Below are 11,324 nucleotides of genomic sequence, written 5' to 3'. Positions count from 1 at the left end.
GAAACTGGCAACCACTTCATTTTGTGGGTTAGTACTTTATATGGTATAATGGATGTTTTGATGTTATTAAATGTTGTACTTACCTGTGAGTTGTAATGAGCTTACCTTCCTCACTTGTTGATAGGGTATAAAAGCAGTCTGAACTTACATGGTGGGAGAGTGACCACAAGAACCTCTAACAGAAGTCTGTAATGGATGTTTTAATGACATTATGAGAAGATATGCATGTCATAAGGAGCATATTAGTGTCACATTCAGGCTTTTTTCTTACTTACTTCTTTCTTACTGTGTGTAAGGTTTTCACTATAAGAGTGTTGTCGTGGTAGTAGTAGTAGTAGTAGCAGCAGCAAACTTTGATCCTAAAAAGAATGTTCACTGTTTTGGATGGCTCTAAAGAAGAAATACAAATCTATGATGCCCTGGAAGAGTACACAGACATCTCAGACCGGGTCATGGACATACTACGGTGTGGATGATCTTTTCTTCTAAGAAGCTGTGTTGTAAGTGGGTCCAAAATTGCCAATTTCATTGGCTGCTCTTTGAAATTTCATCTGATTCTGTCATTTTAAGCCAAGCCTTTAAAAAGACCTGGGATGTGACGGAATGGAACGGTCTGTATCCCAATCGGTGGAGACAGGACGTCGTCAACTGCGGAGTGCTCGTCTGTACAGTAAGTATCACTGTGGTGAAAGATTGAGCGTATTCACAATATGTAGCATTAAACAGCATTGTAGAGTTGAAAATGCAAATAAGTTACAGCTTGAAGGTAGGTCCTCAATTTTAAACCTTAACCATCGATGTCACCATGCCAGGCAGCAGACCTGTATGTTAGAGGAGTTGAAGTCATTAATGAGCCCGTGAACCAAATTCAGTTTTGCCATCTGAGGGTGTACCATACAACGAGCTACCACATTAGTTGTATGTACGACTTATAACTGTATGTAGTATACCGTTCATTGGCCCTAAAACTTTTGTCTTTCTAAGGGAATGAAATTGAGGGAATCCTGTATGGCAGAAGCAATCCATGCCTGCATATACTACAACAGAAGTGGAAAGGGGCATAAAAGGTACATAATGGTGTTCAGAATGACCATGTCTTTAAAATTTGATTTTAAATGAACCCCCCCCTACCCCTAACCTTTCTCAACCTTCTATTACAAACTGTATCCTATCAATGTTATGGTCCATCAACCAAATTTATGTCTTCTATGGGCTATTTTTGACATTTCTCCAAAAATGCAAGTAGAATGTGATCAGTACTATATCAGTATCGGTAGAGGTCAGTTTCAGTGTAATAAAATTCCTGTGCAATCCACAGTATCTGTAGGCTTTTCATTCTGTTTTTCCACCTCTTTATGAAGTGAAATAACAGAATAGGTGGTAAGACAATAACATGTGGTAACTAGTAGATTTTCAAAAATGTATAAATTTCAATGGTGATGCATTTAGAAAGTATGATAAAACTCTTACAGATACACATACACAAAGTATGTGTTGTACCTTGATTATTATTATTTTGTTTCTTATAGGCGTTTATATCCACATGTGAAGACAGAGGATTGGGTTAAACGTGAAGCCCGCAATGGCTGGCTTCACAGAGACTGTGCCCATTCTCTTAAAACGGCAACAATCTTCACGTGCGGGTGTGACCTACCTGAGCCGTATCATTTCACCAGGTTTGCCTCATTCAATTTATATATATATATATATATATATATATATATATTCACATCTGAGGAGAAGATAAAAGTTTGTTTTATATTTTATCCTTCTACAAATCAGTACAAATGGGTGTTCTAACTAAATCATATTCAATAGGCTGTGAAACATATGCTGGACAACCAAGAGTCCAACAGAATGTTCCTTTGGGAAAATCCAGGCCATAACATGATACTGAAGAATAGCAGACCATCTTGTTTCAGTGAGATCTATGTAAGTTGTTTTGGGTAAAGATGAATTTTGTTAACTTGTTGGTTAACAAGTATTTAACAGATTTTTGTTAAATTCTACAGCTTGATGAGCTAATGAAGCTCGTCAAGAAAGCACTGGACTTGGATGAACAAAATTTAAGAAATGTGGACTTCATCATTGATGTTATGGTGCCAGAGGCGTGTAATCGAGGCATGTGCTTTCCAATAACTGCATTTATTGCATTTTTGTCATCGCATACTTCATATCAGATGTAACTGTGTTCATATTATATTTAATGTCGATGTAATTTGTTTTGTCGTTAACGTACGTCATCTTCAATCTTTGCTTCTGTAGGTGACAATAGACATCCTCATGAGACTGCAAGGCTTTATAAGGTTTCATGCAGAGAAAACCCTGGGTACAATTCTTGATGTAAACGTTCCATCGTAAATCATCATAAACAGATAATTGTAAGCACTACATATTGTATAGTATTATTATTATTACAGAAAAATGTCCATTTGATTTAATGTTATTCATACCTGACATCTAGATCTACATGGCTCTAAATGCAGTCCCAGTGTCTGTTGGGTTATTCAGCCACCACACACAACTCAACCGCAATGCAGAAATCCACCGGTCACCCAAGGTTATAGAAGTTGTAGTTGTTTATACAAATAGATAAGAGAATTAGTTCTGAATTTTTTTTTTTTTTAAGGGTACAGAACTGTTACATAGAAGCTTCCCTTCTTATTTGTAGAAGTGCCATGTTTTTATAATTTTGTAAATTATTAGAGCATGTTGTATTTTTACATATTTAAATTAAAAAGCTGACTGTCCAGAAGCAGTCACTCTCTGTCTGCAAATCTGTGTGTAAATCTGGATATATAGTGACTTTTATTTCCACATAATAAAATCCTTAGACATTTGATCAACTGTTTACGTTATTTTTTTTATTACCAATAAGTTGTGGTTATGTTCATGTCTTGTGTCGCAGGGCGAGTCTGAAGCAAATACTTAACGCAGAATGACATGTGTATCATATAAATATAATGAAGTAGCTGCTGTCACTGTTTAGACCAGCTTCCATGCTGACACACCTGCCTATGTAACACAGCTCACAGACTAAACACAGCCCTCCACAGTATGAAACTGAAATTTGCACTTTTTTTTTTCTTAATACTACTACTAGCCTACAATGACTTTGAAATGACTGTGATCCATCACATGCACATTACAACTTTCTCATGTATCAATCAATCAAAAGGGGGAAAGGGCCACTCAGACCACGGACGGACCAGACCAGTGGACCAGGTTACATGTTACACCTACATAATAAAACACATTTCTATAATACCTTGTCATGTGCTCGCGAATAAAAACAGATGCCTAAGCAAGACGCGGTTTTGCGACCTCTTGGACTAGGGGTATGTACTTATGCCTATGAGGTAAAGAGCCACACAACTCTGGATGGGACATTCTCTGTCCTTGTGGTTCACATGCAATGCGACAGGATTTGAAAAAAAAACTAAATACATAAAAAAATAGATTAAGATTAAAGAAAAAACCCAGAAAGTCCTGCTGTATTTGATTTTTGAACTGTCCTCGAAATCCTGCTGATGTCACCATCGTGTTGTGATTTTAATGCAGTGACGTGCATTTTTATAGATGCCACAAAGCACCAGGACCACACATACCATGGCACGGACCTCAAATCCTTGAGCGAGACCAGACGCCTGGCAGGCGCGGACCAGACAGGCCACACTGCTGCCACTCAGACCCTTAGAGGTGGCCCCTGTAATGGTCCGTGCCACCGACAGGCCACACGAGCCACAGAACAGCGCCCCTAGAGGCGGCTCCTGTAATGGCTCGTGTCACCGACAGGCCACGGGACAGCGCCCCTAGAGGCGGCTCCTGTAATGGCTCGTGCCACTGACAGGACAGGCCACACTTTTGTCTACAACCCCTGCAAGAAAAAAAGTCGTTGGAGTAGCGAGGAAAGGTAAGAGACGGATAGACAGGAACAAAAACATGTTAGTGCCGCGAGAGAACTTTGCGTGGGGCTTGGCTGCGTAGCTCAACGTGACATCTAGGATCCACGTGGTGTGTATGGTAACAAACTTTTTCTCCACGGCAGGCTGAGAGCTGGGGAGACGCTAGCGACTGCTGTCCTGAACTGGGCTCCGTCTATTACCTGCGACAGACTTAGGCACGCAGGTGAGTGTTGAACGGGCTGCTAAATGTTCATTGCGCTGTCGCAGCTGTGGTATTGTCATGAAATTGTAAAACTAGTGCAGTAAAGTGGGGCTCGGTTGTAGTCAAAGTCCAAAGATGTTGGTCGGAATGAATGATCCGGGATATCGGTAATGATGTCGGTAGAAACGGCACCAGACATGAGACTGTACCGTCCGTAGAGATGCAGAGGTGTCTGCACGTATGTCGATGTGTCGTATAACGTGAAATATGACGACACAGTTTATAGGCATGTAGTCAGTAACCGTGTGTGTCATTTAGAGCAGAGTGCAGTGCGGGGATTAAGTGTTTAATGAGAATAAGTCAGTCTAAATGCTGCAGTACATGAAGCGGCGCTTTCTTTATGGGGCTGTGAAATGAAGGTGCATTGTTACGGTTCGTGCGTGTGATTTGTCACAGTGAGTGAAGCGATCGTGGACCGTGGGACCACTTTCTACATGATCTTCTGTGTTCAAGGCAGCTTGGAGCTGATGTATTGACACATGCGGACACGATCTCTAGTGAGTAACGCAGGTGCACAATCGCCAGAGTTCGCATCATTGGTTGTGAGTGTACAGAGGGACGTTTGACCTATGACCCGGTTTTGTTGTCGCTGTAGGGTCACAGTACAGCTCAGGTAGCGGTGTCCGTCCATCCCTTCTGTCCACTTTTAGGACTAAGACTTGGAATTGCTTTTCTTAAATAGGATTCAGGGGTCGAGTTAGGGCTGTGAAATAATTCAGTTGAACGTAGTACAAATGTAATGATGCAGCGACCCCTGGTGTTAGACAGTATGGTTACAATATGGAAAAGGAGGACAGCCGTGAGAGGGATCCTTTTTAGTTCATATGGCCTCAGTAACATATTTGTTGTCGATTTAGACAGAAAAGATTCCAAACTGTGAGGTAGAAATAACGCTCGAATATTTTAGCCACTAGTTAAATAGTTTTTGTTTATTAAAGTGGTGTAAACATGGAGCTCGTCCGCTCAGTGATGAGACGACATCAACAGTAATCGACGTGATGAGGGACAGTGATACATCAGAAACATGACAGGTGTTTGCAGAAGTGATTGATGGTTACAGAAACAAAAGTGGGGGTGTAGTGGCTGCTCTTCAATAAGTGAGACAAAGAGACACTAGGAAATAACCGCGTTGCCAAACGGAGGTCACTGTATATATCGGCCTGAAAGTGGCTTTGTTTTTCTATGCAAATGAGCTGTATCCAGTGACTTGGCCTCGCCTGGAGTCCATGCCATTTAATTGTTGACTTGTGTTTTTGTTCTACTTGATTGGATAGTTGTTAGTCTGGCGTTACAAGATAGTATGAGACTGCAGGCCTCAGAAAAGGTCAGCACTCCATCACAGCTTAGCAGACCCTCTCCGTTATAGGTCAGTCTTTGCATGCAATTAGAAGGTGACTTTGCGAACAATTAAAGGCAGACGAGCAGCGATCGGTGTCAAGTAGCAAAGCCACGAAGGTGTGAACGGTGTGAATGCAATGGTACACGGTGGCATCTGTTATTTTGCTCAGGTACCGTGGCAGAGCGCGTGCTTGCGGTCGGGAGCGGCGGGCGGGAGCACGCACCGGCCTGGATGCTGGCCCAGTAGCCGCAGGTCCAGCCGGCGCTGGCTGTTTAGTGAAGTTTGGAGACTACAGGAAATATAAAACTGTAGCTCGTCCGTGTCATTGTGGACAACGGAAGCAATATGGAATCATTTAGACAGCAACGAACAGTTATTTAGATTAAATTTGCCCCTGAAGCCAAAGCTAAGATGAAAATGTGAAAAAGTATTAAAGATGGCTTTATTTTTTATGACGCACAAAAAAAGGACATAATCCTGACGTAAGATGAAGTGTAGGATCAGGCATTTGAACAGTGTGAAGCATCTGTAAGAGCCCCATCTTATGTGATGTTGGCATTGTTTTCCATGCAGAGGTATCGGTAATTAACCACAAACATCTTGGCTCAGTTCTGTAAGGATCACCACGTGGGGCTTGTTGTGGTTGGACCTGAAGTTCCCCTGGCAGCTGGTAAATGACCATTACTGTATTTGACACACAGTTTGTCGCAACTGGATCTTATTTAGTGTCACTGACTTGTACTTTAATGTTTCCATCAGGTATTGTAGATGACCTGACAGCAGCAGGAATGTCGTGTTTTGGTCCCGCGGCTCAGTCGGAGGCCAGCAAGAGCTTTTCCGAGGCTTTTGTGGAGCGTCACGGCATCCCTACGGCCCGATACGGCTCCTTCGCCGACCCCCAGGAGGCCCGCGGCTACATCTGCGCATCAGTACGGTAACTGTGCGTGTCTGGGAAAGAGTCTGTGTTTATGATGGATAAGATATATATATATATATATATATATATATATGTATATATATACAGACACCTCTCTGTATCCTCATCAGTTGGCATTATCCATCTAATGAGTAAATGAAGTGATCATGAAAGGTGAGACTTTGTTATGGCAGCATGTTTTATCAGCTTTGCTTTCTGGCAAGGAAGTTGTGGAGTTTTGTTTTTCAGAGTTGTTATAATAGAAAATGACACATTGATTTCAGATTTGAGGAGTTAATGATGTGAGATGTGCTGAGCATCCTCAAAGAATCTACAGACACCGAGAAACAGCCTCTGTGATGAAAGGAAAAAGACAATTTTCACTGACAGGCATCTCTGTAGTTGCACAAACCACTTCAGGCAGAACAGTATCTGCCATATTCTGACACCCATCATCCATCCGGATCCGGAACCCATTCCCAAACAACAGCGTGCTCTCCAACGTTAAATTGTCTGCAGAAGAATGTTTGCGGTTCATATCGGCGAGGCAGGGTGTGTCGCGGATGCGTTTTCTGAGCTGAATGTTTTTGGTTCCATTGTTTGGGGTCTTCAGGGCCGACTGTCCTGCCCCGGTAGTGAAAGCTAGGACGTCATGAAGGTACGGGAAAAAAAACAAAACAACAAAAAAGAGTCAGCAAAGTGTCGAGCCTCTCGGTCGTTGTGTTGCTTGCTATACTTATACTATACTATACTATACTTTGCAGTCTGCAAAGATGTTCAATATAGCAGTGAGTGTATTGTTGTAGTCGGCAATTAATTGTGTAAATTGTGTGGTGAATTTAAATTTAGACTGTGCGTTCCTCTCATCAGATTCTTGTTAAAATGATATGCAGAAGGTTTTTGTGGTTGGACTATCTGTCTCCAAGTCTGCGCTGCAAGCTCAGAGAAATTGTACCAGATATGCCACATTTTCCGTCGTCATCAATTTCTACATGGTCGATAGTACAAAGAAATGTGTCTTTGTAACACTCTGCGTTGCAGGACAGAGCATTTGGAGCCGCGGGAGAAACCGTGGCGGTGGAGGAGTTCCTACAAGGGGAGGAAGTGTCTGTGAGTAGTGAATGAAAGAGTTGTACCAGTTTCCTCACCACAAACTTGGAATTGGAGGTAAACTAACAGAATGTTTATCCTTCTCCCCCTTGCTCCCGTAGCGTCCGCGTTTCAGCGAAGGCTCCTCCGTGTGTCCGACGCCGCCGGCACAGGATCACAAGCGGCCGCTGGATGGCGACCTGGGACCGAACACTGGTGGCATGGGGCCTCCCGCCCCACCCCTCAGGTACTTGGAGACGAGACAAATTTGAAACGCTACTCCCGATTCTCCCGCTTTCTCTCGGTCCCACGTAGGTGAGTCAGGAGCTGCCGCAGCAGATCGGACGGTCTTTCAGAAGATGGTGAATGGCATAAATACTCTGGCAGGTGATCTTTTTTGTGTCACTCTGTGTCGCCTGTTTATTTTAAAGTGGTGACTTTATGGATTTAGAGAAAGTGAATGTAGCTTCTGTGTCATTTTTTTTCCTGTGCTTTTCTAGGAGTACCGTATGCAGGCCTAATGCTGACCAAACAGGGGCCAAAGGTGCTGGAGTTAAACTGTCGCTTTGGACACCCAGAGGGTCAGGTTTGTTTCGTCGAGCGTCATCTGTGACTTGATCTTGTGACTGTAAAGTTGATATGAAATGTAGGTATTTTTTGACCCTCGGTCAGGTCGTTAGGATGTGTCAGTGTCTGTGAAGATGTTCAATTTGTTAGTAGAACATTGTAATAGATGTTGTAATAGATGTCTTCTCGGGTTCAGGATGAGGGCCTGCAGGTTTTCCATGCTGGCAACGCCGTGAAGGAAGGAGCTGCGGTGTCCAGTGGCAGTTGGGTTCCGATGGCGACAGTGGGCAGCCGATCGGGGAGCGGTGGCAGTCGGGTTTCCGGGCTCCGTGTATTGCGGTGACATCGGACCATCGGCCACCGGAATCGACGCAGGTGTGTGTCAGTGTTTGAAGTTTTCAGAACAGTGGGTTTTCTATTTGTAGACTTGAGTTTGGATGTACTGGATGTACAGAGATGTTCAGAGAAGTCGTGATATGGTGTGATTTGATTGACAATGATATGAGTATGTGGATCGAAAGGATAATGAAATTTGTATGTGTTATTATGTGTGTTAGTTTCTGTCAAGAGACTGTATCACTGAAAATGAAAGGGAGCTGATGTTTGAATACGGGTGTGTGTCGCTGCAGATTTGTGCTCAAAAATATGTGTGGAGGTCTTTCGCGTTAGGTGGTGAGAAGACGGTGGCCTTCAACCATGGTCCTTGAGAGCTATTGTCCCGCAGGTTTTGTAACTATCTCTGCCCTTGCAGTTTCTGATGACCTGTATCGGGCATGTTCAGCCAATGGACAATGGGCAGGATAGGGACATGTGGAAAAGGAGCAGGACAAGAGTTGTGGAAGGTCAATTTTGGAGACCACTGTTTTAAGAGATGGTGAACCCAAATTGGGGGGCTAGTAAATCGCAGGTTAGCATTAGAGAACGAGCAGAGTGTTTGTGTGTGTGTGTGTGCGTGCGTGCGCTTGTGTATGTCTGCTCTGTCCTGTTTGGCACTTTCTGAGCATGTGAAAGTGCAAGAGCTCAGCACATGTGAATGTGAAGTTTTGTGTTATGTAGAAAGGAAAAGTGGGTAGAGGGAAACAAAGTGAATGTTGAGAAACATGTAGAAAGTGTTTGAAAAGAGGTTTGTTGTTATTGTTGCTGACAAGGATAACGTGGTAACTTGGTGTCATATAGATAGCTGTCAATAGAGTAGAGTTTTGTATGATAATGTGAAGAAATGATGGTAGTGTTGACCTTCATGTGCTTACGATATGGAGGTTTTAATTTGAAAGTAGAAGAAGGGGTTTCATTTTTGGGTGAAATTGAAGATGTCTAACTAATGCCACTGTAGTAGTTAATGTTACCACTAAGTAACTTCATCTGTCAGCTCCTCAGTGTCTGACCTATCATACAAATCCTCATCGAGAAGAACCACTTCTCTCAGTATGACCACTTTTTGTGGTTCAGAAGAGGTCATAGTGTAGTTTGTGTCTGAAAAGTGGTCATGTTATAGGCAAAGGTGGTCATAGTATCCGGTATCCACTTTCTACATGTTTCCAGACCCCTCAGGTCATCTGGGACAGGTCTATTGTGTGTTCCCAGAATCGGAACCAAACAAAGTGAAGCAGCATTTAGTCACTATGCTCCTCACTTGTGGAACAAACTTCCTGAACACCTGAGGTCTGCTCCAACTGTCAGGTCATTCAAATCTGGACTGAAAACTCTGTTGTTTACTGCTGCCTTCGAATAAGTGTTATCTTTGTTTTCTTAATGTGCTTTTATGTGTTATTGTAATTGACTTTACCTGATTGAAATGTATTTTGTGTGAAATGTCTTTATTTAGAAATGCTCTTTTCAATGCTTTTAATGCTTTTAATGTAATTATATGCCTTGTAAAGCACTTTGAATTGTCTAGTGTGTGAAAGCTGCTATACAAAGAAATTAGCCTTTGCCTTTAGTGTAGTTTGTGGGTCCAAATTGGTCAGTTGGGTGGTTAAGTTTGTCCAATATGTGTGTGCAGTGTGTGCATGAGTTTAGCATATTGCTTTTAAAGTGCACACGTTTAATATGTTGAAGTGCAGAACTGAAGTCACGTCAGAGCTTTGGCCGGTAGTGTATAAGTTTACGGCAGCATGTAGGTCTCCTTATGTGAGATGCTAACTACTGTGTTAAGTTTGGTCAGGCTTCTGTTGCTGAATGGTTTGGTTGTGTCTGCTTGATGGTTTGGACAGTGTGTGGCATGGCAGCAGTGGCATCTGTGTGTACATAAGTGGAAATAATGTCATATCAGTCTTATGTTGTGTGCAGGGCCTTGGCAGTCAATAATATGCAATCTATTGTGCTTTTTTGTAGTAATGGCTGAGCCATTGGTGCAGTATAAAAAAAGAAACTGCTAAATGTGTACCAAATGAAGTGGCAAAAGGTTGTCATTCCCTTTTTCAGGTGCAGAACTGGGCCACGGAGGACACGGCATGGTTTAAAGAGAGTTCATCCAAAGTCATGACAGTAGGTGTGGTGTGGTGTGTCATTGTTCATGTCATAATATGTTTAAAAGTGAGAGGTGTGTTCTGTCGTGTCGTCAGCAGGTTGTCAGCATCGGGGGGGGGGGGGGGGGGGGGGAGAGACTCTATCCCGACGGTTTCCGTAGACATTGGCGTCGAGGGCAGATGGTTCGGTCATGTGGAAAACCAGGTGACATGGCCGGTGTCGGTACCTTTGTTTTCATTCTTGGTGACAGTGTTTAGTGACACATCACAACTGAGTTTTGTCTACATTCAGAATCCGGAATTGCAGTGCAATGTACAAAATCAAGTGGAACCTTAAAGAGGATTCAGTGTTTATTGAGGTAACAGTGACAATCAGACATATATGAGAGAGTAATGCTTTCCAATTGTTTGTTGTATTTCAGGCAGAAAGAAGGAAAGAGGTCCTGTTTTTGGAACTGTGCGTGTAGTCCAGAGTGTATCACCAGAGGAAGGGGGAGCAGAAGATACCGGAGGCAAAGTAAGAACACCACATTGACGCAGCTTATCGGAGAGATGCGACAAAGCGAAAGGACAGTTGAAATTAAGGTATAGTAGAATGTGTGAAGTCCACGACAGTAGGTGTAAGTGTGATACTCTTTGTAGGAGTAGGGTTTATTGTAGTGTTTGAAGAAGTTAGCCTTAGTATAAGTGACATGTTAGAGCCAGACGTCGGAGCATTTTGTGACTTAGGGCTAGATGTGTTTTTGATGTGGGGAGGGGTGAGAAAAGTCCTTTGTGA

General features: G+C 42.8%; 1 long non-coding RNA gene across 1 annotated transcript; it reads left to right on the top strand.

The window, feature by feature from the left end:
* Window positions 1-3,829: 3,829 nt before the first annotated feature.
* LOC113127246 (uncharacterized) lies at window positions 3,830-8,226 on the top strand. The gene is made up of 7 exons (XR_003295405.1): window positions 3,830-3,913; window positions 4,049-4,128; window positions 6,080-6,176; window positions 6,266-6,440; window positions 7,464-7,532; window positions 7,634-7,898; window positions 8,012-8,226. It is a non-coding gene; the product is annotated as an uncharacterized LOC113127246 (long non-coding RNA).
* Window positions 8,227-11,324: the final 3,098 nt, after the last annotated feature.

This window comes from Mastacembelus armatus, chromosome 2 (genome assembly GCF_900324485.2).
Source record: "Mastacembelus armatus chromosome 2, fMasArm1.2, whole genome shotgun sequence".
Taxonomy (NCBI): domain Eukaryota; kingdom Metazoa; phylum Chordata; class Actinopteri; order Synbranchiformes; family Mastacembelidae; genus Mastacembelus; species Mastacembelus armatus.
This window is presented reverse-complemented; position numbering and strand designations above follow the sequence as displayed.